Raw genomic sequence first — 26,868 nt, 5'->3', positions numbered from 1 at the left:
CAAAAGGGTTGATATTTTACCCCTCTTTGGTTCAGGTCTAGTTGAAGAGAAAAACTCTCTTAAAAATCTCTAGAAATGACACATGGTTGTATATCATTGGCTCTGAAATAGGCCATGTTTTCACATTGTACTATAGCCAGGCATCTGTATTACTCTGATTGGCAAGGCATGGATCCCATGCCCACCCCAGAGAGAAACCTAGCTCCATACAACCACAAGAATTGCAAGTTGGAGAAGTAGGATAATACAAAGAAAATCAGTCAGAAATCATTAAGCCAAGTGTTAAAGTTATACCAAGCAAAATCACAATTAAAATGCATATCAATTACAAAATTCAAAACAATTTTTAAAATACAGAATGTGGAAGGCATAGCTTAACTACAATATTATTAATATTAAAAATCTCTTAGGGTTTTTAGATGCCATTAAACTCAGTATAAACCAACTGGGTGATCTGAACACTAAAACAGGCTCAGACTGAATTGATCAATGTATATTGTTTATAGCAATAGTGGCAATATTTACATTGATCTGCACTTAACTGATTACACCTGAAAGATTGTTTTAGGTGCCAGAAACTACATTTTAAGAGCGATATTGAAGAACTGGTGTTTATTCAATTGAGATTTATAAATGTGCTTGGAGGACATAAAACTTGAGGAATGGTTGAAAAAAACAGGAAGGAATGTTTAGGTAGGAAAATGGACAATTCAATCAGGTTATAATATCTGTGTTCTAATATTGAAGAAAGAATTTCATATGGAAAGAAAAGTAGATTTATACAAAGCAATTATTGGTGGCTGAATTAAGAGCAGTATAAACTTTTAGCAGTATTTTAATGCCTTACAAAAGTTGGAAATGTGTTTTAATAGGAGAAACATAGTGGTGTTAATTAGTGGGTACGTAACTACTTCATAAATATGTTACCAAAGGTTTATCAGATTGGGTCAAACATGGGACTAGAATCGGCCTTATGTATTTCCAGCTTGGAATTCAAGGAATCCTACTACCTGGATCCAAACTCTTCTGTCACTGTTCACTAGTTATGAAACTGGGAATCCTCTACAAACCTCATTTCTTAATCTGCAAAATGAAGGTAACAGTCTCTTCCTTTTAGAGTTGTGGTATTACATTATTAATACCCACAAGGAACTTAGATTAGTGTATGGCCCATATTAAGTGCCCAATTTTAGCCATTATTATTACTATATAGTTGATGATGAATACTTAACTTTCTTTGCCATGCATGTAGATTTCTATACTTAGTTGTGATAGGGCTAAAAAAAAAAGTTTTTCCTTTGTGTTACAAAACATATGGTAGGTTGAGCATCTTGAGGTATTGTTCTGCAGTAAAACAGACTATATGGTATTCACATAATTCTTTTACAAGAAGCTATTTCCAAGAGCTCGATAATCATCCAGGTCCAATTTTTGGCAAAGCTATGAAGCTCTGGTGATGTACTTCTCTGCTGGGAAAGCCCATAAAACACCCATTGCTTCCCTTCCAAGTTTCACTCCTCTAAAGGATCAAAAGTCTGAATCTTCTCACTAAGAAAAGGTATTGGCCAGAACTCAGTAAACACCCTAAGAAGTTATAGTAAAGGTCTAATTTAAACAAGAACATCCAGATTTTGCTTATAGCTCAGAATCAAAACAAACCCTTATGCCTGATCTTGATGTGTTTGGTTATCTTTGGAAGATCACAGACATACGTCTAAGTAAATTCTATATTACACAGGAAGTGTGAACTTTGCCATCACCAAATCAAGGGACTAACCTAAAATTCTAATTTTCTCAACTAGGATCAGTTGTAATCCTCTAATTTTTGAATCTTATTAACCCAGTCACAGACTGAAATGTTTCAGAGCTTAACAAGGCTCCAAATTGAGAAGTACATTGTGGCTGACTGTGCCACACGATCATTCCTTGACATTTTTTCCACTCAGAGAATAAAGCTGCAGTCATTTGGTTTACAAGTAACAAGGCAGAAAGTCCTTTGTGTTATTTATCTCTCATGTTAAGAAAACAAAACAATACACTAAATTTATCAATGATATAATCACGGCTAGAATTTTCAAGCCTTAAAAAAGAAATCTCGCTAATTGGAAGTATTGAAAACAATGTACAGTTCAAACACTGTCAAAGATTAGAGAGTGAATTATTATGTTTCTTATAGTTGAGGTCTGTGGCCCAGATTCTAAACTGTTAATTATTTTTTAAACATGCTGAAACCATGCATGCTACAAACATAAGCATAGATACAAACTGAGTGGCATTTTAAACATGATTCTATTTTAAAACAAAGGAAAGTATAATCAAATTTATTTACGTAAACATATTTACTCGTATATTGGTCAAAATCAGCAAGAGCAAGTAAATATTGAGTAACTATTATGTCCCATACATTGTTCTAAAGGCTGAGGATGTACAGTATAGTGAATAAGACATTATAGTCCCTGCCTTCTCTTCTAGCAGAGGAGGGAGTGTAGTAGGTAACTTTGGAGATGCCCCACCAGTGACCCTTGCCTCAGGGTCTTTAAGACCTTGTTGCAGCCTCACCTCATTGTCTGTGGCTGGACCTAGAGATTTGCTTCTAACTAATACAATATGGTAAAAATGACAGGTTGTCATTTCCAACATTAGGCTATAAAAATCTGATGAAAATCTTGCTTGCTCTCTCTCTGACTCTACTTGCATGCTTGCTTTGATAAAGCTAGCTTCCCTAAGAAGATGCCCATGTAGCAAAGAAGTGAGGGAGGCCTCCAACCAACAGCTAGCAAGGACCGGAAGTCCTCAGTCCAGGCTGGAGTGGGTTGAGAAAAAAAAAGAACATTAGGTAGAAGTGACAGCAAATATTCTCAGATCTTTAAAGGAAGTTTTGCCTTAAAGAGGAACAAAGAAACATGGTGATCAGATGAAACACGAAACCTGGGAAAAACTTTTTTTTTTTAAATGTACTGGCCTCAGGATTTGGTGGGTATGGTACAGAACAGCCTGCATGGATAGTCACAAAAGTACTCCTTAAAGATGAATTGGCACCAGTGAGGGGTGATGGTTCACTTATTTGTTTGTTTACTCAAAGGTGATAACTTTGTTAGGAAAGGGACCAGTCGTCTTTGGAAATCTGAATTAATTGGCAGTATTTTAAAACTATTTCTCTAATGTTTAGTACATGTCCTAAAATGGCTGCTTGATCGAATCACATCCCAAACTGGCCTACATTTGAGCACCCTTTGGCCCATTGTGTTTGGGGGATAGAGTTCCTAGAGCAAGGCAAAAAATAAATAAATAAATAAAATTAAAAAATAAAAATTTTTAAAAAGACACAGGCAGAATCACTTTAAGTATTTTAATACTGAGAAGAGCAATTTTTCAATAAAAGCAGGGGATATTATAACGTATCCTTATGTTTTGGAGAAGGGAGAATTTTATTATGTAGGGAAGGTGGTGATGAGTTTTGGAGTAAAGGTTTTTAGAAAGTTATGAAATGGGATACAGGGCAAAGATTTATCCTTTGCTAAGAGCCATTCGGTTAACGTGCTGTATTGGGAAGGAAGGCGGAGAGAATGGATGCACTTGCAGGCAGGCTGGTGGTGGGAGTCTTTTCTTCCAAGATCTTCAAGTTTCTCATGAAACAAAAGACAAGAACTTAAGCTAAATGTGAGAAATGGGAGGAGGAGAGAAAATGAACTCATCCTCTTTGTGAGAAAAAGAGATGATGAATGTGAAACTTTCCTTATAGTGATTTGCTGTAATTGGAAGTATGCTGCAGAATAGGGAGAGGTACATAAAAAAGATTGAGCCGAGATTGTGCCACCGCACTCCAGCCTGGGCAACAAGAGTGAAACTCAATCTCGAAAAAACAAAAATGCTGTTAATTTTTGTCTGTTGATATTTATCCTGCAACTTTACTGTACTTGTTTATTAGCTCCCATCGGATCCCTATTGCTTTTGGAAAAAAAGCCTATTTTTCCTTTTGTTCCCTGTGTCTTTTGGGTCATACTAAAAAAAAAAATAATTTCCCAAACCATTATCATGGGGCTTTCCTCTAGTAATTTTAGAGATCCAGGTCTTTGATCCATTTGAGTTGATTTTTCAATGGGGTGCAATATAGGGATTAAATTTTATTATTGCTTGGTATGATAATATAATAAATATAACATAATAAAAGCATGGAAATATTCCAGTAAAGAGCTAAAGGAGAGGGGCTCTTGAGAAATGGGAATGGGAGATGCAATCCAGAACTCAAGAAGACAGCCTGGTCTTCCACAGAATTGGGAACCCCTCCACTGTGAAGCCAGGAAGAGAGTCCTACAAGCTCCCACTTCTCTTTTAATTTCTACCCCATTTCCAGTTCTTAGCAAGGTATTTAGAAATTCAGATGTGAGTTCTTCATGTGCTACTTTTCACCCTTAACACCATCCCCATAGTGTAGACAGTTTTCTACGGGTTTTACTCTCATTTCTAGGGCTGAGTAAAGGTGGTATTTTAAAAATAATTTTATGTCTAATATGCTGTAATCACTTTTGAGTATTATTCAAAATATCTCACTTCTATGTTTTTTTGTATTTCAGATTTCTGACCATTCTCTCAAACCGATAGAGCTTGGAGACACTGAGATCATGATCTGGCGATTTCTATAAGGCTACTTGGGGCCCCAGATGCTCTTGAGAAGTAAAACTCAAAACTCAAACTCTTTGCCACTAATCAGAGGTAGAATCATAATGGAGATCTAAACAAATTTCTCTATCCCCAAGCCCCAGGTGAAGAGCTAGGGACTATTCATATCAATTGCCTCCAGGGAAGAAAAATAATGAGGGAGGGAATCTGAATGACTGAACATTACTGAACAAGCACTTGTTAGTATAATAATTGTCAACCTTGGCAGATTCAGCTGGGAGGAAAATTGATGATAGTGGCTTAGCACAACTGTTTCAACCAAAATGACAGTGGTGTGGGCAGCAGGAGATCTGCTAAGTGGAATAAACAAATGGCCACTAAGAGGAAAAAGTCAAAGGAAAATATTCATATGGGGTTTCAATTCAAAGCACCAACACACATTTTTGTAGACTAGATAAACTTCTATTTTCTAAAACTGCTCATTTTTGCTGCAGCTTCATTAACCATATGTTACCAGTCCTCTTATTCCTCACTATCGCTATCACTGTTCCTTAATACTCAATAGATACATTCTCTGAAAAAAAATGCCCCGACAGCCCACTATATTTTATGTTTATATAAAAAAGACATTGTAGATTGGCTAAAATTCACTTTAAATTGTTTTGTTGATATTTAATCCGAAAAAAAATCTACTAGACATTTTTTTCCCATGTGTGCTAAGTGAAATGTTTTAAGAGCTACCACTGAAGAAAAGTAATTTTCTTGTCTTCTTCCACTAATATTAATGAAGCATCATTTTTTTCCTTTCATCTTCATTCATATAAGCAATTGCAAATATATTGAGATTTACTGAATTACATTTAACCACTATGAAATTTAACACCTGTTCATTAATTCACTCAAGAAAAGTTAGATTCTAACTAAACTAGGTAGAGTTGAGTGTCATCTTGATCATTATTTCATTTGGAGCAGATATTATATACTGGTCAACAACAGGCACTTTTCTAAGTCGAGCTGTATTTGGAGAAACAATTTATTTTATAAAGTAAATGTGGAATTCATTTTATAAACTGTGAAACAAAGGAAAATATGAAATCAGAAACACTTTATACTATGCTATATAAGATTCATCAGATAAGTGGGAAATATGTGTCCAGATTAGATTATATCTAATTTGAATAAACAAAGAACATATATTTTTGATTAATTTTCAGGTGGCCAATAATGAATTAAGATAAATTATACCAGTAACTGGACTATAAATAACAAGTTCACCTGATTTCTCTATCAACGATGAAGGCTTCTGACATTCTTGTTAATTGAAAAATAAAAATTATATACATGTATGGTGCACAACATGAGGTTTGAAATGTATACATTGTAGAATGGCTAAATCAAGCTAATTTATGCATTAGTTTGATCATGCATCAGCTCACATACATTTTTTCTGTGATGGTAAGAACACTTAAAATCTACCGCAACAATCTACCCTCAGCAATTTTCAAGTATATAATATGCTAACTAAAGTCACTATGATGTACAATAGATCTCTTGTACTTACTCCTTTTAATTGAAATTATGTGTTCTTTGACCAATATCCCTTATTACCCCTCTCCTCAGCCTCTAGTAACCACTATTGTACTTTCTGCTTCTATGAGTTAAATTTTTTGAGATTCAACATATAAGTAAGATCATGTGGTATTTGTCTTTCTGTGCCTGTCTTACTTCACTTAACATAATGTCCTCCAAGCTCATCCATGTTGTTACAAATGACAGGATTTCCTTCCTGTTTGATGCTGAATAGTTCATTGTGTGCATAAATATACACATTTTCTTTATTCATTCATCATTGGTGGATATGTAGGTTGATTTCATATCTTAGCTATTGTGAATATTTCTTCAATGAACATGGGAGTGCAGTTATCTATTTGACATATGATTTTATACTCTCTAGATGTATACCCAGAAGTGGGATTGCCAAATCATATGGTAATTCTATTTTTAATTTTTTGAGGAATTTTCATACTGTTTTCCATAATGGCTGTACTAATTTACTTTCCCACCAATCATATACAAGGCTTCCCTTTTAACACTTCACATCTTTACCAACACCTACATTTGGTCTTTTTGCTAATAGCCATTCTAACAGATATGAGGTAATAGCTCATTGTGGATTTAATTTGCATTTCCCTGATGATTAGTGATGCTGAACAGTTTTCACTTACTTGTGGTCATTTGTATGTCTTCTTTTGAGAAACATCCATTCATTTTTTTCATTTTTTAATCAGGTTATTTGTTTACTTACTATTGAATTGAGTTCCATATATATTTTTTGGATAATAGTCCCTTACCAGATGTGTGGTTTGCAAAGGTTTTTTTCCTTTTCTGTAGGCTGTCTCTTTACTCTATTGGTTGTTTCCTTTCCTATGCAGAATTTTTTTAGTTTGCTGTAATCCCATTTGCTTTTGGAAAAAAAAGCCTATTTTTCTTTTTTGTTCCTTGTGCCTTTTGGGCCATATTCAAAAAAATCAATGCCCAAACCAATATCATGGGGCTTTCCTCTAGTAGTTTTATTGATCCAGGTCTTATATTTAAGTCTTTGGTCCATTTGAGTTGATTTTTCAATGGGGTGCAAGATAAGGATTAAATTTTATTATTTTGCATGTGAATGTCAAGTTTTCCCAGCCCGATTTGTTGAAGGGACTGTCACTTCCCTGTTGTGTGTTCTGGACATCTTTGTTTAAAATCAATTGACAACAAACACATGAATTTATTTCTGGGCTCTTTATTATGTTCTATGGGTCTATGTGTCTGTTTTTGTAACAGTACCGTGTTGTTTTGATTATTATAGTTTTACAGTCAATTTTGAAATCAGGTAATGTGATGCCTTTGGCTTTGTTCTTTTTGCTCAAGATTGCTTTAGCTATTCTGGGTCTTTTGCGATTCCAAGTGAATTTTAGGATTGTTTTTTCCATTTAACTGTAAAATGTCATTGGAATTTTGATAGTGATTGCATTGAATTAGTAGATCACTTTGGATAGTATGGACAATAATATTTATTAATTCTTTCAATAAATGAACATGGAATATCTTTTCGTTTGTCTGTATCTTGTTCTATTTCTTTCATTGATGTTTTATAATTTTTAGTCTACAGACCATTTTCTTGACTTTTTCTTTGTTGGATAGTTCATTGTTAGTGTATAGAAATGCTGTTAATTGGCTGGGCATGGTGGCTCAGGCCTGTAATCCCAGCTCTGTGGGAGGCCCACGTGGGTGGATAATTTCAGGTCAGGAGTTTGAGACCACCCTGACCAACATGGCGAAACCCCATCTCTAGTAAAAATACAAAAATTAGCTGGGCATGGTGGTGGGCACCATTTCAGAAGGCTGAGATGGGAGAATCACTTGAACCTGGGAGGCAGAGGTTGCAGTGAGCCAAGATTGTGCCACTGCACTCCAGCCTGGGCAACAAGAGCGAAACTCAATTTCAAAAAAATAAAATAAAATAAAATAAAAAATGCGGTTAATTTTTGTTATTTATCCTGCAACTTTACTGTACTTGTTTATTAGTTCTAATAGGGTGTTCTTTTTTTTTTGGCAGATTCTTTGTGTGCAAATAAAAATGAATAGAAACAAGTGTACCCATGTTCTCCACCTTCCTTCCCATCGGATGCCTTTTATTTCTTTATCTTGCCTAATGGCTCTAGCTACAACTACTAGTACTATATTTATTAAAAGTGTCAATAGTGGACATCTTTGCCTTCTTCCTAATCTTAGAGGAAAAGCTTTCAAAATTTAGTTTGATGTTATTAATACCCGTGGGCTTATCATATATGGCCTTTATTGTGTCGAAATAGATTCTTTCTATACCTTATTTATTGAGATTTGTTATCATGACAAGATGCTCAATTTTCAGCATCTGTTGAAATGATATATTTTTTGTTCCTCATTCTGTTAATGTGGTATATTGCATTTGCTGATTTGTGTATGTTGAGCCATCTTTGCATCCTAGTAATAAATCTCACTTGATCATGGTGAGTTATTCTCTTAATAGGCTATTGAATTTTGGTTGTTAATATTTTGTTGAGGAATTTTGCATCTATATTCATCAGGAATAATGGCCATAGTTTTCTTTCCTTGTAAAATGCTTGTCTGGCTTTGGTATCAGGATAATGCTAGCATCATCGTAATGATTCCTCTTTAATTTTTTGGAGCAGTTTGAGAAGGATTGGTATTAGTTTAGTTAAAATGTTTTAGGGGCTGGGTACAGTGGCTCATGCCTGTGATCCCAACAATTTGGGAGACCAAGGCATGAGGATTGCTTGAGCCCAGGAGTTTGAGACCAGCCTGGGCAAAAAAGGAAGATCAGGTTTCAAAAAAAAACAATTAGCTCTCTGTGGTGGTACACGCTTATAGCCCCAGCTACTCAGGAGGCTGGGGTGGGAAGACTGCTTGAGCCCCAGAGATTGAAGCTCCAGTGAAGCATGATTGTGCCATTGCACTCCAGCCTGGGTGACAAAGCAAGACTCTGTCAAAAACAAACAAACAAACAACAAAAAAAAAACCACCACCACCACCACCACAACAACAAAACACACACACATAAATTTTAAAAAATGTTTGGTAGAATTAAGCTGTAAAATCATCAGATCCCGGGCTCTTCTTTGACAGGAAATGTTTCATTATTGATTTAATTTGGTTGCTCTTTACTGGTCTGTTAAGATTTTCTATTTCTTCATGATTCAGTTTTGGTAGACTGTATGTAATGAACATTGTTTTCTAGGTTTTAATTTTTGACTAAATCTAACTTTTGATGAGATCATTGAATTGACCAAAGGCCACATATGTTTTACCGCATGAACTTAGCAGTTTTTAATGAGTTAATTTCTCCGATTTTATCTGATTCTGAAATTACATCAATTCATTGTATATTATGTATTTGTTTAAAAATTGTATATTTATATTAAATAAACAACCAAAAATAATGAATATCTGTTCCTGACTTTCACAATCTATTCACTTTTCTGACCCTTAAAAATTCAATGTGATACAGATACCTAGAGAGCACAGTAAGAATGAGATAAAATATAAACCACGTGTTAGTTTAGGGGCTGTCTATTACAGACCGTGGCAAAGACGATAAGCTAAAATTCCATCAAGGATCATTTAGGTGGGAATGTCACCAGGTGAAAGATACCCAAGATAAAACTGTAGTATTAGGAACCATGACCCATTATAGGGTGTACATCTTCCTAAAGCCATTCCAATTAAACAGAAAAGAAAGTTTAAAAATGGTTCTGACCAAAAAACAAAACAATAAAACAAAAAGAACTCTACAAATCAAATTCAGTTGGTGCAGTTTGACAGTTTTAATTCAAAACTATTGTTCAGTGTACATCAGCTATTGCCATAATAATGCTGTGTAACAATCCACAGAAAAACTCAGTGGATTAAAACAATTGTCATTTATTCTCATGCTTACAGGTCTGAGGGTAGATTGGAATCAGTTGATCTCAGATTGTTTGGCTGGCCTTGGCTACAAACTGCAGGTTCAATTCAAATTAGCTCCATGTGTCTCATTGTGGCGCCCAGGCTGAATGATTAGTAGCCACTCAGAACAAGAAAGTAATTATGCAATCATAGTCTCTAATCACATTTTCACCAAAATTGCATTGGCCACAGCAAGCCACATGGCTAAGTCTGTAGTGAAGATGTTGGAATATATACTCCGTTTTCCATGAATTTGTGTTGGGAGTCAGAAGTAAAACCGAGAAACAAAATATTGAAACCAATAATTTAACCTATCACATCTGATCAGTTGCTATGTGACCCTGTGCAAGATATTTGTGTTTAAAACTCAGGCTTTAGAAACCCATACACCTGATTTAAATTCTAGCTAATCTACTCACTAGTTGTACAACCTTGGGCAAATTAATTAAATTTTCTCAGCCTCAGTTTATCTGTTTATGAAATAGAAATTACAAGAATAATAATACCCACACCTCATAGGTTATAAGGATTAAATCCCATAATCATTTTAAAGTGACTACCACTGTTCCTGGAACGCGGTTAACATTAAAAATTAATATTAGCTAACATTAACTGTGTTAGAAAGGACTTGAAGTAGGAAAATTGGTATTACGCTTTTACTATATCAACTGATATTGCAATTAAATTGGATAAAAGCAGATGCAAATTACTCCAAAACATTATTTATTTATTTTCTTTTAAATTAATTTTTTTTTTTTTTTTGAGACAGAGTCTCACTTTATTGCCCAGGCTGGAGTGCTGTGGTGTGATCTCAGCTCACTGCAGGCTCCACCTCCTGTGTTGAAGCAATTCTCCTGTCTCAACCTTCTGAGTAGCTGGAACTACAGGCAGGTGCACACCACGACGTCCAGCTAATTTTTGTATTTTTACTAGAGACAGGGTTTCACCATGTTGGTCAGACTGGTCTCGAACTCCTGACCTCAGGTGATCCACCTGCCTCGGCCTCCCAAAGTGTTGGGATTACAGGCTTGAGCCACTGCGCCCGGCCTCAAATTTTTAAAACCCAATTTACTTTTCCTGACCTCATACCCTGGAAGCAGTAAATAGACAAATAGGTAAATTGAAATAAAGACTGATGGAGAAAATCATTACAATTCATGGTTTCACTATGACAAACATGCCATTTAGGCCATATTCTTGTTTATCCCAATCAAATAAAGTAATGGAAAATAAGTGAATGAATAAATGAATGAATGAATAAATGACAACCAAACTAAAACAATTCTTGTTGGCTATATACACCCCTCTAGGCCGTGCTACACAAGCTGACAGAGGGAAGAAAGGAATTTCATGCTGGTCAAAAGAAATGTGGTTCCTTAAAGTATTTGTAAATCATAAGTTGATAATTCAACTTTATGGCACCATCTAATTTGATTTCTTGTTGAAAAAAGCAAACTGTATTAGAATACTTTTTGCTTCAAATGATAGAGTCAACTCAATGTTGCTTAACTGAAGAATAAAAATATACAGAAGGAAATTTGATATTAGCTAATTCAACAAGCTGCCCCTATTGTCAACAGTTGTCTCAGACCCAAGCCTCCAGGATTCAAGCCAGGATAGAACCCTATTGGTTAAAAGGACTGGAGAAAATGAGTTTGCTCATTCCAGCTCTCCCCATTTTATACTTATTCATAGCCTCTTTAGAGAACTGGATAATAGGTATCACACAAAGTGAGGCAATGGTTCCAACTCCTAACTGGTCAAAGGACATGAGAGGCAGGTGAGATCTTGGTAGAGTCAGGAAAATGAGTGCTGTCAAATAATTTCAGGATTATAAACTAATTTGAGAGTTTTCATATTTAAATAATTTATTGACGTGTAAATGAAAAAATAGGACATTACCATTTGTTTTCTTTATATTTTAAAATATTTTAAGTACTCTAAAACATTTTTTATTGCAAATCTATATCATTTCAAACTTATATGTTAACTTTTGGAAGCCAGTCTGAAATTTTAACCATAATTTATAATTTACTTTGTATATTTGGTTAAAGCCCTGTGGGCTGCCCAGATTAGAAATGGCTGGCGGTTGGGGGGACCACTATCCACCTCCATAGCAAGAAGTTTGGTGTCTTCTCTTAATCCAAGTCTTTTCCTCTTTACATGATCTTCAGGAACATTTACCAGCTAAGAGTATAATCGAATTCATGGGAGATTGATTTTAATCACCCCTAAACCTCCTACTAGGTCTGATTTGAGGAAAAGGAAAAGGACATTGGTAGGACACATTGTTTGCGGCGGCCGAGCAGCTGGGCAATCACTGGACTCCTGGAGGTGGAGGTGACTTGGCTCAGGAATTAACCTATCAGGAGTTATTTATTTAAAAAGGACGCTGTGTAATCAGTGGAGGTGACTGCCCCTTTGGTCAGGACTGAGCATTAATTTAAAGACTTCTCATTCAGTGACAGGTGTGTGGGTAAGGGAGGAAGGAGAGAAAGGGAAAAGAAGAGGAAGACAGGGTCACAGGAACTGTGTGTCCATGAAAGGGAGAAGTGTGTAGTCTGGGTGTTGGCATTTCTAAAGCTTCCCTGGTGAGTCTATGTTGCAGCCAGCAGCAAGAACCAGAGAATTGGGGTCATTCACTTTCTTAACATCAACACCAACCTTGTGGTTGGTTTTAAGAATATTTTCTTCTATGAAACAATGCCCCAAAATAAGATAAGAGTGACAGATGTATCTTTCTTTTGCAAAGCCAGAGAATGTCCTTTTTGATAGGGTTGGTGGTGGTGGTGGTGAGTGGAATGTATACAAAGTTGTGAATCTGGAAACATTCCCTTAAGACCCTTCAACAGCTTCTTGGAATCCCTTTGAGTTCTCCAATGGGTATGTGGAGCACATTACTTTGAAGACCCCATGTAAGTTTCAAAGAGCAGAGATTTTTCGATTTTGTTTGCTGCTGTATACCCACGGCCTAACCACCCATAATAGATGCTTGCGAGGGTTAATTTTATGTGTTGACTGGGCTAAGGGATGCTCTGGTAGTTGGTAAAACATTATTTCTGGGTGTGACTGTGTGGGTGTTTCTGGAAGATTAGCATTGACTCAGTAGACTGAATAAAGAAGATTCACCTTCACCAATATGGGCAGGCATCATCTAATCATTGAAGATCCAGATAGGCCTGGATAAAAGTGAAGGAAGGGTGACTTTTCTCTTTCTCCACTGGAGCTGAGACATCTACTTTCTCTTGCCTTTGAACATTGGGAGCTACTGGTTCTCAGACCTTCCAATTCCAGGATTTATACAGCCTTCCTTGCCCAGTTCTCAGAACTTTGACCTCAGACTAGGAGTTACACCCTTAACTCCCCTAATTCCCAGCCTTTTGAATTTGGACTAAATTACAACACTGGCTTTCTTGAGTCTCTAGCTTGCAGATGACAGATTTTGGATCTTGTCAGCCTTCATACTTATGTGAGCCAATTCCCATAATAAATCCTCCTCTTATACTGTGTATCTCTATATACCCTATTGGTTCTGTTTCTCTAAAGAACTCTGACTAACACAGTGCTCAATAAGTATTTGTTGAAAAATTAATGATTAACACTAAATTCAAATCGAATTTCAATCAACCATCCACATATATTCTATTTTCCATAATTAAATGAATAAAGTAATAATGAAGGGACAGGAACAGCATAGTGAGGACTTTTTCCAAAGATGAAATTAAACCATTACTTTGTCAATAAGTTTTCATTTTCTAAAGCATGTTTCCTTTTTAGAAATTGAAAATGCACTAAATACTCTAGGAAATTCTGTTCACATTTCCAAAATTTATTTCAACAATGAATTCATTTTAGATCTCACTTAAAATATGTTAACAGCCATGGAAACTAGTGATCTTAGAGCATGAGGAAATGAAGTTTTAGTTTATTAAAATTAAAGATATATAATTATTGGGTTAGCACTGTTCAACTAGAAAATAAGAAAGTCTAATAAGAAAAGCCATCTACGCAAGGGTTTTTGAATAAAAACAGTGAATATTAATTTAAAAAAGAAAGTTTTGCAGTTTAGTTCTAATTGCTTCATTATTCAATTACCAGACAATTTTGGCTCAAGTAGAAAAATCTATAAAAAATTGTAAATTGATAATAAAGTTAATTTCATTTCAAATTAAAATTAAGTAATGACATTTTTACTAAATAACTCTTAAATAAATGTATAATAACTTGATAATCATGGATATTTAAAAGGTTTGTTGATTTCTCATTCTCTGAGGGCAATATTAATATCACTAGAGCTCGGGTAACAGGGAGAACGTTAATTTAATCACCTGACAGTTGCAAAGAATTATTCTCTCAAAGTAAGTTTGTTTTCTGAAATTCCTTCTGTGGCAAAACAGTCTGAAAACATTTCAGCAGTGAGCATAAAGTATGAAGAAAAGTAGTCATTTAAATATTAACTGAATAATATCATAAGGCCAAAATCCTTTGGGTTTATTCCTTATTCATTTACTTTTCTTCTGTCCAAATGTATTTTAGTCCCCCCATTTCTTCCTTCTTTTCCTGCTTCCACCTATTCTAAGACATTGTCACCCCTAAATTACTATACCCACATCCCTGCTGGAAGTCCTGCTTAAACATTTACCCCACAGAGTTTATTCTCCCAAGAGCAGCTAGAATCTCGCTCTTAAAAGTACATCAGATTATGTCACTCGTTTCTTCCCCAGCCTCCCACAAAAACTCCAAAATCTTCAATTCCTATGGTCTCCAAGACTCAGGATCTGATCCTCAATTACATGTCCAGCACCATTTCTTGTCACTCTCTTCCAACAGTTCATCCATACAACGAGTGTCCATTCTAGAATATATTAAGTGTTATCTTGTCAAAGAGGCCTTCTATGACCATCACATCAAAAATATGTCCTTCTTTCCTCTCCATTTGCCCTCTACCACTGCCTCTGTACACACACACTCCACCTGCTGTTACCTTATCCTGATTCACAGCTCTTATCACAATCTGGATTGCCTTTCTTTACTCATCTAGTTATTTGTTTATTGATTGTCTCTGCCACTAAAGTGTAAGATGTATGAAGGCATATTTTGAGCTGTCTTGTTTGTTGCTTCATCCCCAGCACCTAAAACAGTACTTATGAATACCATGCACTCAATAAATATTCACTGAACACATTAGTAAATAAAATAATTTTAAACATGGAAATGTTTATTGTTGCATTTAATTTTAATTTTATTTTATTTTCGAGACAAGGTCTTGTTCTGTTGCCCAGGCTGGAGTGCAGTGGCATGAGCATGCCTCCCTGCAGCCTCGACCTCCTGAGCTCAAGCAATTCTCCCACCTCAACCTCCCAAATAGCTGGGACTACCCGGGACTACAGGCGAGTGCCACCATGCCTAATTTATTTTTATTTTTATTTTGTAGAGACAGGATTTTGCCATGTTACTCAGGCTGGTCTTGAACTCTCGGGCTCAAGCAATCCACCCACCTCAGCCTCCCAAAGGGCTGGAATTACAGCTGTGAGTCACTGCGCCCAGCCTGTTGGTACATTTTAAAATAATCTTTCTTCTAAGTGGAAGAATTAACATTCATTTTACTTTATAACACTTTAAATGAGCAATTCTATGTTCATAACTAAGGAAATATTGCCATATAAAGGACTTGCTTCTTGCAGCAATCATGAAAGTTGTTTCAATTAGTAGTGAGCCTAACTTGTGATCAAAATTTGAAAAGTAACCACACATGCTACTTTAAAATATTTAACATTGTGGTGGTTTCAAAACGTGCCCACAAATTCTGCCCCCCCTCGCCCCCAAAGATGCACTCTATCTTCTTTCCACATAAGTGTGGGCCAGCCTTAGTGACCTGCTTTTCAGGAGTAGAGTGTAGTAGAATTAACAGTGTATGGTTTGTGGGAGTTGGTCATAAAAGACGTTGCAGCTTTCTCCTTGCTGTATCTCTGGAAGATGCCAGCTGCCATGCAGTGAGGACATACACACAGCCATATGGAAATACCATGTGCTAAGTAACAGAGGTCTCCTACAAACAGCCATATGAGTGAGTCTTCAGGAAAGTGGATCCTTCAGCCCTAGTTAGGCCTTCAAATGACTGCAGCCTGGGTGATGTCTCCACTACAACAGAGTGAGAAATTCTAAGCCAGAACCACCCAAATAAGACACTCTCAGCCTCATGACTCACAGAAATTACATGGGATAATTTTTTTTTATTTAATCCATTAATCTGGGGGTAATTTGTTATGCAGCAATGTATAACTAATACAGAGATATAAGGTACTTTTCTCACTAAAAGAAGACATTCCTGAATCAGCCAATATGCCATTTTGGTTAATTTTTTTTAACATTTCTGAACTTCAGTTTCTCTATCTGAATAATGGGAATATTATCTATTTCACTGGTTTACTGAAAAAATTAAACAATTTATTGTAGTGAAAAATTCCTAGAACATTGATTAATTTTGGTTTACTTCCTTTTTCATCAATGATAAACCAACAAACATATATCATTTTGATTAATCTTCTCTTAAAATATTAATAAAAATTGAATAAAGCCTCAGAGTTACAGACAGCCTAGTTTCTAAAAGTATCATGATACAAAAATTTCATCTGCAAGCAATTTATTTAGAATATTCAATAGATTTTTACATAAAACTTCCACGTAAAATGAGTATAACACTTGAGAAGCCCACTAAAGCCTATTAAATTCTCTAAAGTCCCTCACAATAGTTACATTACAAATAAATCAAAAATAACCCTAATGATATGGTAATATATTTGTAGAGGATGCTGGGCTCAGGTCCTCTTTGAAGGATTCATGCCCCAGCTGCTAGGCATGCTGCGTGCTGATAGCCCTCAGCTCTCTGTCCTCTCCAAGAATTATATTTAGCTGAAAATAGGCGTCTCACTCAAAGTCACACCCTCTTCCCCTGGGCAGCCTGTATACCTTCACTGGTTCATGTGGAGCTATGTGTCCAGATTCCTTGCTCCAACTAAGTACAACTCTAAAGAGTGATCCAAGCTCCAGAGCTCCTTACGGGCTGGCTGAGGCCTTTGTTGTGATGGCAGGACAGCTTGATTTTCCACCTGCCCAGTCTTTCCTCCTTCCCTATAACCCACAGTTATTAATCATGAGAGCATGCTCCAATACTGTTGCTGTAAGCAAATATCCATCTGAGAATTTGCTTCCCAAGGAACCCTAATTGTGACTTTTTTTTATTGTAGTGCACCTCATGCTTCACACTTTGTACCTCACCTTTAGGGGACTGCTAGGACTTGAGTCTAGTTATAGGGCTGGAAATCAAGAGAAGTGGCATTGTTGGTCCTGAGGACACTCAGTCTTGTCTTTCATGGCGATTAGCTCAGGAGAAGCCATGACAGTTTGCTCAGGCAATGCAGGGGTAATCCTCTCCGATGGGGTCGAAAGAGATTCTCTAACACAAATGGTGTTGTTTAAGGAGTAGGAAATTTAATTAGAAGAGCACAGAGGAGCAGAGATTTTTGTGATAATTTGCATGGTGACTTTGGGACAACTTCAAAAACTGTTAGAAAGCAGAGCATTTGTTGCTTATATGTATTTCTTTAAAAAATTTTATCCCACTTCTGGATATATACCCAAAAAAATTAAAATTAGTAGGCCAAAGTGATATCTGTATTCCTATGTTCCTTGCAGCACTATTCACAATAACTAAGACAGGAACGCAATCCAGGTGTCTGTCATCAGATGAACAGATAAAGAAAATGGGGTACATATCCACCATGGATTGCTATTCAACCTTATAAAAGGAGGCAATCCTGGCATCCACAACAGCATGGATGAACCTGGAGGACCCTACCCTAGGTGAAATAAGCCAGACACAGAAAGACACATATGACATGATCTCACTTACATATGGAACCTAAAAAAGTGGAAGTCATTAGTAGCGAGTATAATGGTGGCTGCCAGAGTCTTGGGCAGAGTCCTGAATGGGGAAAAGGGAGATGTTGATCAAAGGGTACAAAGTTCAGTTAGAGAGGAGGAAGAATCTTTAGTGATCTATTATTGCACAGCATGGTGATTACAGTAAGTAACAATGCATTGTATATTTAAAAAATGTTTTCTTAAAGCTAATGTATCAGTAGTATGGTTGACTTAGGCATGCACAAATTATATTATGACAGTATAATGTTGTAATTAAGATAGACTTTAGAATTTTAGAAATACAAGTTCAAATCCTAGTTATGCCACCCACTGGCTATAAGTCTTTAAATTAGTTAGCCTTTCCTGGCTTTGATTTTAAATAGAAACATAAACAATAACTTAAATCAATAGAGAAGATGAACTTACTGAGATAGTGTGGAGTTAGTAAGTCTTAGACCCAAAGAGGGTGTTGTGTGGCTATTCTCTTGCTCTTCTCATAGAACTGGGGCAGATTTGCCAAAAGAAGCACTGATAGAGAATGAGGACTTTTGAGAAAGCAAGATGGACATCTCTCTCTCATCTAGCTCACTGTCCTAGCTAGACAGATGTCTGCAAAGCTGCAAAAATAGTCCAATCTATGCCAAAAGAGTGCTGGGGACTTGACTGCAAAGAATGATGCCTGCTTTTCTAAAAAACACAGAAGATGGAAGGCAGCTGGAACACTCTGCAATGGCAGGGTAGGGGCAACAAGAGGTTGCACCCTACACTTTCATGTTAGAGTGGGACAGAGATGCCAGGTGAGTGTACAATAGCATCCAGCTTTGAGCTCACTTGATGGGATCCTTACACAAGAGGAAACTGGGCATGGTGAAAAGATCAATTTGTTGAGGAAAGGACTGGGTGTGTAGAGCTCACAAGTGGTGAGTTCAGTTAGGCAAATACACAGGACCATAATCTAGAAGTGTATGCGTGTGCTGTGGGGGGATGGTATTCTCAAAGAACGTAACACCCTGCATTAAAAAACCAGCACATAAATGTCTATCATGACTTAAGGGCACCAGTGGCCACAAATTGTATAAGTCATAAAATATGTTTTCTCTTTTTCTTTTAATCTCTTATCTCCTCATTTTTGTTCTGGAAGATCCAGAAGGGAAAAGAGATAAAGATAAAGACATCATGGATCACAGCCCAGTTGAAATTGGCCAGGTGGAGTGAGGAGAACGGTATCTGAGGCTCAGTTTTGAAGTTGGACCACCTAAGGATTATTTATTCCTAGAAGTGAAAATTATCAGAAAATAAGACTTTTCTTACAAATGAAAGTGACAAAAGAGCTGTTGTATCTTCCAGAGATGTTGTTAGTGAGCAGGGAAAGAGGAGCCAACCGAGAAGAGTTGAAAGATGTGATAGGAGAAAAAAAATACCATTTTTTTTCTGATGCATATTTTGTGTTCGGTTCATTCAAAAAATTAGTTTAGAGTCAAAAGTTATGCTCAGAAAAGAAAAGAGAGACTGCTTATGAAACAAGTGTAGTTTGGAAAGACCAAAAAATGAAGGAAAGGGGAAAACGATGCTTCTTTGTAGCTAAGGAGTGTGTGTGTGTGTGTGTGTGTGTGTGTGTGTATTAGTAAAAAGATACTGAGTGAGATGGTTCCCTGTGTGTGTATGTGTGTATAAGTAAAAAGATACTGGGTGAGATGGTTCCCTGTGTGTGTGTGTGTGTGTGTGTGTGTGTAAGTAAAAAGATACTGGGTGAGACGGTTCCCTATCTGTGCACCAGGGAGAATTTTATAAGATCAGGGCAGTTTTGGTGTTGCAGGAGGCAGTAACAAGGTTAGAAGAGGAAAATCTAGTTAGGAAGTGACTGCTAAGAAGATAAGTGATGTGCACTTAGATATTCACATTTACTGGATGTTTCCTAGTTGGTTGTTCATGACCTGAGATGTGTCTATTTCTGGAAGAGAGTTAGCCACATGAAAAAGAAATTGAAAATGTATTTCCTTGAAAACATAATCCAGGTTGCTAAATAACTTTTACCTACACTGAATGCTTCATCAAAATCAATGATGCCTATAATCACAAGTACCCCATTCTTGTTTAGCTTCCCTACTTTCTAACATCCATCAAGTCAGCAATGGATTATGAAAGTCTAGATCATGCTCAGGCACCTAATGTGACTATAAAGAAGCGATCTTCTCCTCAGTGGAATTACTCTTTTAATGTTCTTCCTTTCCAATTTACATCAGTTAGAAGCTGTTAAAGTAATGGCACAGGCATTAGAAAAATAAACAGAATATGGAAAGGAAGATTGCTTGTGTCTCTGTTTTATTCATCACACTGCCTGTTGAGTTTATATCACTGGCTTCAAATGTATCCAGTTTCTTTTCTTTTATGACTGGAGACATTAAGGGCAACCTGTCATCTCTGTAAAATAACATTTGTAGTACTCTCAATCTTCTCAGCGTAATCTTTAATAACTGTCTTATGTTCAAGTTGACAGCAAGCAAGTAATAAAATGCCTAATATCATTTTATAGGTCACATAATGCAACAGTTTATTTTAGCTCAGCAGGGCAATAACAGGTAACAGATAATGAAGTCACTATAGATTTGTATGATATAGTTTCTGAGTTGGCAACAGCTTCAGAAAAGGCTTAGAAATCATCTTTTAAGCTATGACAAAACAGAAGTGTATTTCCCATTTCCTCTCTTTCTAATGATTCATAACACTAAAGTTAACTCAGAGGTGGTACACTTCAATGTTCATAGCTGATGTATGTTATTATACAAACAAATCAACTTTTTAATAGGAAAGGATATCTTTCTCCCAGAACTTCAAATTACATACGGGAAAGAAGCAATTATTCTACAACTCTTTAGAAATATAAAAATATCTGGCTGGGCGTGGTGGCTCACGCCTGTAATTCCAGTACTTTGGGAAACTGAGGTGGGCGGATCACCAGGTCAAGAGATCGAGACCATCCTGGCCAATATGGTTAAACTCCGTCTCTACTAAAAATACAAAAACTACCTGGGTGTGGTGGCACGCACCTGTAGCATTTGGGAGGCTGAGTCAGGAGAATTGCTTGAACCCGGGAGGCAGAGGTTGCAGTGAGCCGAGATCGCGCCACTGCACTCCAGCCTGGTGACAGAACAAGCCTCCATTGGAAAAAAAAAAAAAAATCTAAGACTTCTCTGATCGATACAGTAGCCACTGGCTACCTGTGGCTTTTGAAATTGAAATAGAAATTAACTGAATTTAAGTAAAATTTAAAATTCAGTAACTTTAAGAAGGTCTTATTCTTTTATTATGGTTTATCTGCCTTATTTTATCTTCTTTATTAGTTGGAACATTGTTCTCTTAGATGCTCTTTCAGATAGTTGTACTATCTCTAGACACTGTGATGCTAATTCTATTCTTTTTTGCACCTAGTAATACTGTGTCTTTTCAAACGAATTGATACTTTGCATCAATTTTAGCTCCAGCTTAACACTCTGAGCTACACTTTACTGCCTGTCTCTTCATGAGCATTAAAACCCGAGATACTGTCCTTAAGTCCTATATCCAAGTGTAGTAAACAGACATCTGAATGTCTCTTTTTCCTTTTCTTTCTCTGTCTACTCCCCCACACCCTATTTCTCTTTCCCTCTTAAGCTCTACTAATTCACTTTACTAATTTAAAACTTTATTATATTCTTTTGAGGATTTGTCCTAGCAGTTAGATCTGCCTGGCTTCCTACAGGTTCGACATGATCCATCCACACTCTGTCTATTTAGTGACATTTATTTGATCTTTCTTTGGCTCTTCTTTTCCACATTTCCTCCCACATATGTGAAAGGCCTAATTCTCATGATAAATTTCTTTTTCTACATACTCCTAGTTAAACCCTGATTGAACTCTGACTGATAACTTTCTACAGCTGACACGTGAAGAAAAACACTACAGAAATATTGGCATATGCACAACTGTGAAGAAAATGCTTCTACCAACAAGTAACATGGGGCCGAATAACAGTAGCATAGATCACAGTGACACTTAAAGTCAACTTAACAATAAATATGGAGGAAGGTGTCTCAGGATTGGTACAGACACTTCAAGATGCCATTACATATCCAGGTGCTATCTTTACTCTCCATCAGCTTTAATCGTGTTTTCATGCTCAGTGTTTCACTGTCACAAGACGGCTGTCACATCTCTAGAATTATATGTGTTCAACTAGTAAAAGGATATAAAGATCTGGGCTAGCTACAGGTGTTCCTTGTGTTATAAAAATTAACATTTTAATAGATTATCTCCCAATTAACTTCTCCTTATATCTCATTGGTTAGTACTGGCTACTCCCAGCTCCAACAGGGTCCGAGAAAATGAGATCACAGTGACTGGCTCAGGGGGATCATGGATAATCTCTTGGAACTGGCAAATGGTTCTACATACCCTCACCACAAGAGATCTCTCACCAATGACCAAACAAATCAAGGTCCTGGTAGAATAAAAGGAATATGAGAAGGATGCAGAATGCTTTTTGGGTAGGCACTACAACTAGTGTTGGCCTCGGGGTGGGGAGAGAGGAAATGATATATTAAACAAGAACCCCGAGGGGTGTGAATGTATAGTGCATAGGCAATATAAAGGTAACATAAACAACAATAATGGCATGCTAACATTTTGGACTTGACTCTTTGGAAAACTGAAGCTATTAGAGGCAAAAGGATGGCATAAATAAGTCTGTGTTTTAGAATGGTAGCTAGTGGAATTTTTTGGCCTCTAAGAATAAATACATTCTCTCCACAATGACCCCTTCATTCTATAATCTTCCCTGAAAAGGAGCAGTGAAGATGAAACTCTAGGATTCTGGGCCCCTTTTTTAGATGTGAAGGTAATAAGTGCGCATCAGTGATAAGTCAACTGGGACTCCTCCACATGGTCCTATCGCTTTTCTTCTCCTGTCCCATGAAATAGTCAGGCCCAAGCCAGAGACCTAGGAAACCCCACTGTAGGCAGGTACCTTCCTTTGCTCTATGTCTCCTTTTGCTTTACTGCTGGTTCTGTCTGGTATAGAATGGGTTTCAGAGTGCCAAGGTCTCAGCAGCACCTTCAGAAAGCAAGCAAGCTAAGGCAAGTAAGATAAAGCTGTTTGTTACTCTACTATTCTTGGTACTTTATTTTTGTGTCACAAACTGTCTAAATTCTGAATTGTATGCTCACATTGAAAATAGCCCTTTCCTAGAATTAAAAACACATTAATTTCCTATTTTAATAATTTCCCACAAATGTTCACTTAGAATTTTAAAGATAAGCAATCTTATTTTTTTAACAACAAACATCATCTACTCACATGTTGTAATTTAAATCAGTGGCCCCATCCCTTTAAAGCACAATTTAGGTCCTGGATGAAGAAACAGTTCCACTTATTTTTAAACAGCACCACCTATAATTATATGTATATATTTCCTTTTATATATACACAAAAGGAATGCAATATATACTACAGAGAAGTGGATGCCTATGAAGTAACCTGCTTTCCAGAAAAACATTCCTAAATTGTAAAGCTTTATCTTTAATATGTCATTATATGGCAGACATTGCTAATTGTTTCTGTTGTATTTTATAAGAAAGAGTTGAGTGCTTTGTTCACTATCTCATATTTCACTTAGGAAACTGAAATAGGTTTCTATGAAAGTTCTTCCCATCCTAGGACACACTGCGATGAAAGAATATAAAAGGATGAAACTATTTTCAAATGGACAAACATCTGTTCTAGTCACAGAAAGTACTACAGTAAGTCCAGGGTAGATGACATGAGAAAATAGTAAATAAAAATGTTGAAGAAAAAAACAAAGTTTCAAATTTTATAATGTTGAAGCTTTATTAAGGGTGAGGGGAATCTATATCTTGAGTTGTGAAAGTAAGTCATGAAATCTCAGAAAGCATTAAAATTAATGAACAAGTTTATTTCCAATAATATAATTTATAAACAGCTTACAATTTCAACTGGCTTCAATTTAATCACCTTTGTTAAGTTTTCTTCTGTCTTCAGAAAGCCCTTACTACATTGAAATATTTAAGAAATAGTTTTATTAACAGTATAGGTGTTAACCAATATTAGGAAGAATGCAGCATTCTCCAGTCTGCCAAAATTGAAAGATTTTTACCTGTTCAGTTGCCAAATCAATGAAAAGAATAAAAATATTGATGCACTGAACACTTTGAAATAGAAAGGCAACATGATATTTATGATATAGCTCAGTCCTGGATACAGAATGCTCCTGTGCCTGGCTTTGCACAGCAATAAAGAATGCATATGTCTGCATTACAACTTACCTTTATCTTATTCCCTTTAAAAGCTAAATTCATAATATTTGACAGATAAATAATATCCCAAAGGTTCCAACTTGTTCTTCAGATCTCTACATCGTCTTTATCAAGCTTCTGCCCCAAAGTTGAAATCTTGGCAACATTCATGGTACACAGCAACCTATCTAAACAGTGAACAGCCTAATATTTTTCCCAAAGCAAGAAAGAGTATTTTCCACAAACCTGAGGAAGAAAATCTTATCCAGCTTCATACTAGAGGTCACTAGGTGATTGAAAAGAAATTGCTGACATTTATCTCTCAACTGCACTTCTGATGATTAAATCAACTACAAACCTGCCTTCACTCGCCTATGTTCTAAGGAGCAACCTTTGAAGTTAATTTTATGCATTCCTCCATACATGCTCCTCACTTTCCTTGTAATACTGCAGAGAATAAAAATTATATGATGGGTAAGCTCAACATTTCGACATACTTAGAAAATATCCCTGATTATTTGAGTAAGCTCACATTCTCTTGGGTTGGCAGATGAATGTGAAGAAGATGAAGAAGAATTAAGTACCAAAACTATCTTTTTTCTATGGACACCAACAAGATTAGTAAAAGGCCTAAATCTAGTTTTCTCCTCCTGGCCATGCGGTTAAGTGCCTAAGACAAACACTCATACTGTTTTTGCTCTGCCATCTGTGGCTGGGGCATTTGATGATGGCCCCATCATAGACTATCTTGACCTAAGTCAAAGATTATTAATGCAATGGTCTTGCAAGGTCTGGTAACTCATTCTATTTACCAAGAAACCTGAAGGAAACTGTCAAATTCAGAAAAAAAGATACATAATTCTTTTCTTGAGATGAGCAATAATTTATACCTGTAATATCCACCATGTATGTTAATTGTAGCATTATTTTCATTTACCCATATTAGTAACTATGATGAAATTAGGCATTGAAGAAACTGAATCATGAGATTATAAATTAGACACCTCTATTCTAAGTTAGTTTTATAGAAAGTGACTAAAGCCATCCTGTGGCAAGCAGAGTCTGAAAAAGGATAGCATTTCTTAATTGGGCATGGAAAATTCCTGAACTAGACACGGGCAAAAGCCATGTACAACAGATGCTGTGACCTTACTTTGGCATTATATACTTCTTGGACGTTATCTGTGAAATTAAAAATAAAAAAATGTAACCATATTATTAAACTACTCAACGTTTTGGTTATATAAGAGGCTTCATCTGTCCTTCAAGCAGAATGAAGCATTCTCTAAACAATCTCATGAAGAATCACTAGAACTAGAACTCTTCAGCTCCTTGCTGAAGAGCTGGTACTGAAAGAAGTATTATACTTACTAACTTTTCTTCTATGGAGATTGGTTATAGAGTTGCAATTTTTAGGAAGGAAAATGATTTTCAAATCTAAGGTATATTGTTATATTACCTAATCAAAACTAAAAAGAATCAAAGGAGAGAATGTTAGATAGGAAGGCAAGAAGGAATGGAGAAAGGGAGGAAGAGGAAGAAAGAGGGAAGGATACGAGTAAAGTCAGACAAGGAAGAAAAAAGAAGACATATTGAAGGTTGGGAGAAGGAAGGAAAAAGGGAACACAGAAGAAATAAGGAAATAGATCAAAAGGAAAGGTAAGGACTGGATTCTTAGTGTCCTAGGATACATATTCTTCCCTGAGCTTGTGCTGTTTGATTAGAAATTGAGATTCCCGGGAAGATTTGGGGCCAAGAGAAAAGCACTTGCTCTGAGCACATAGAGAAGGGAGGCCACCTTGACTGGATTGCCTCTCAGATGGTTTCCGGGCACTTTCAATCTTTTCAGAAGTTCAGACTTCTAGCTCCAAACACCTCAAATCACCACTGAACTAGAAAGCTCTTCAGCAGGAAAAATGTAGCAATCCGTAAGGGCAGAGACAAGCAGTCCTGGAAAGGCTAAAGGTGCCCTCAGAATTTACCTGCTTGAAACAAAGCTAGGTTCTGGTCAAAATCTAGACCTTTGCTGTGTTTAAGTCCCAAATAATTAATTAAAATCATAATTTGCAGACAAATCTAATAATATTTCCCTTTTGGATTCCTGCTTTTTATTTTCCAAATTACTTTAGGTTAAAAATTAGTTTTATATGAAGAAGAGACAGACAGTGGGAAAAAAAAAAAAAAAAGGAAACTCATGTAATTTCCTCTGAAGCAGGGTGGGTGAGAGGGTAAAATGTCATTATTTCTCCATATTTATTGCTTTATTCCTTAGGGGAAAAGAAGTTTAAACTTCCAGAAACTTAATCATTCCTGAAATTTAATAATTGCTTTATTTTTAAAAAGTGTAAAAAGCCATACACAACAACCTTTCTAGGGTAAAAATTATTGGCAAGGAATAAAAAAGCAAGGGTTCTAGCCTCATTTCTGCCATGAATTATGAGATTATGCAAATAATTTAGGCTTTTTATTTTTTTATTTGTATTTGTCTGTAACAGGAGCATAGTACCAGCTATCCTATCTTACAAGTTTGTAGTGGGAATTAAAGA

At 36.3% G+C, this 26,868-nt stretch overlaps 1 protein-coding gene and 1 long non-coding RNA gene across 2 annotated transcripts in view; one reads left to right on the top strand and one right to left on the bottom strand.

Annotated features, from left to right (window-relative positions):
• LOC129058616 (uncharacterized) overlaps window positions 1-5,966 on the top strand; it is a 60,263-nt gene extending 54,297 nt beyond the window's left edge. The window contains exons 4-6 of the long non-coding RNA XR_008523858.2: window positions 986-1,096; window positions 4,575-4,713; window positions 5,835-5,966. This is a non-coding gene — a long non-coding RNA (uncharacterized LOC129058616). The remainder of the gene's footprint in view (window positions 1-985; window positions 1,097-4,574; window positions 4,714-5,834) is intronic.
• Window positions 1-26,868, bottom strand: part of ZNF385D (zinc finger protein 385D) — a 981,405-nt gene that overhangs the window by 642,256 nt on the left and 312,281 nt on the right. The gene's annotated exons all lie outside the window — the stretch shown is intronic.

The sequence above is a fragment of the Pongo abelii genome, chromosome 2, assembly GCF_028885655.2.
Source record: "Pongo abelii isolate AG06213 chromosome 2, NHGRI_mPonAbe1-v2.0_pri, whole genome shotgun sequence".
Taxonomy (NCBI): Eukaryota; Metazoa; Chordata; class Mammalia; order Primates; family Hominidae; genus Pongo; species Pongo abelii.
Note: the sequence above shows the minus strand (reverse complement) of the source record. Positions and strands in the feature narration are given on the sequence as shown.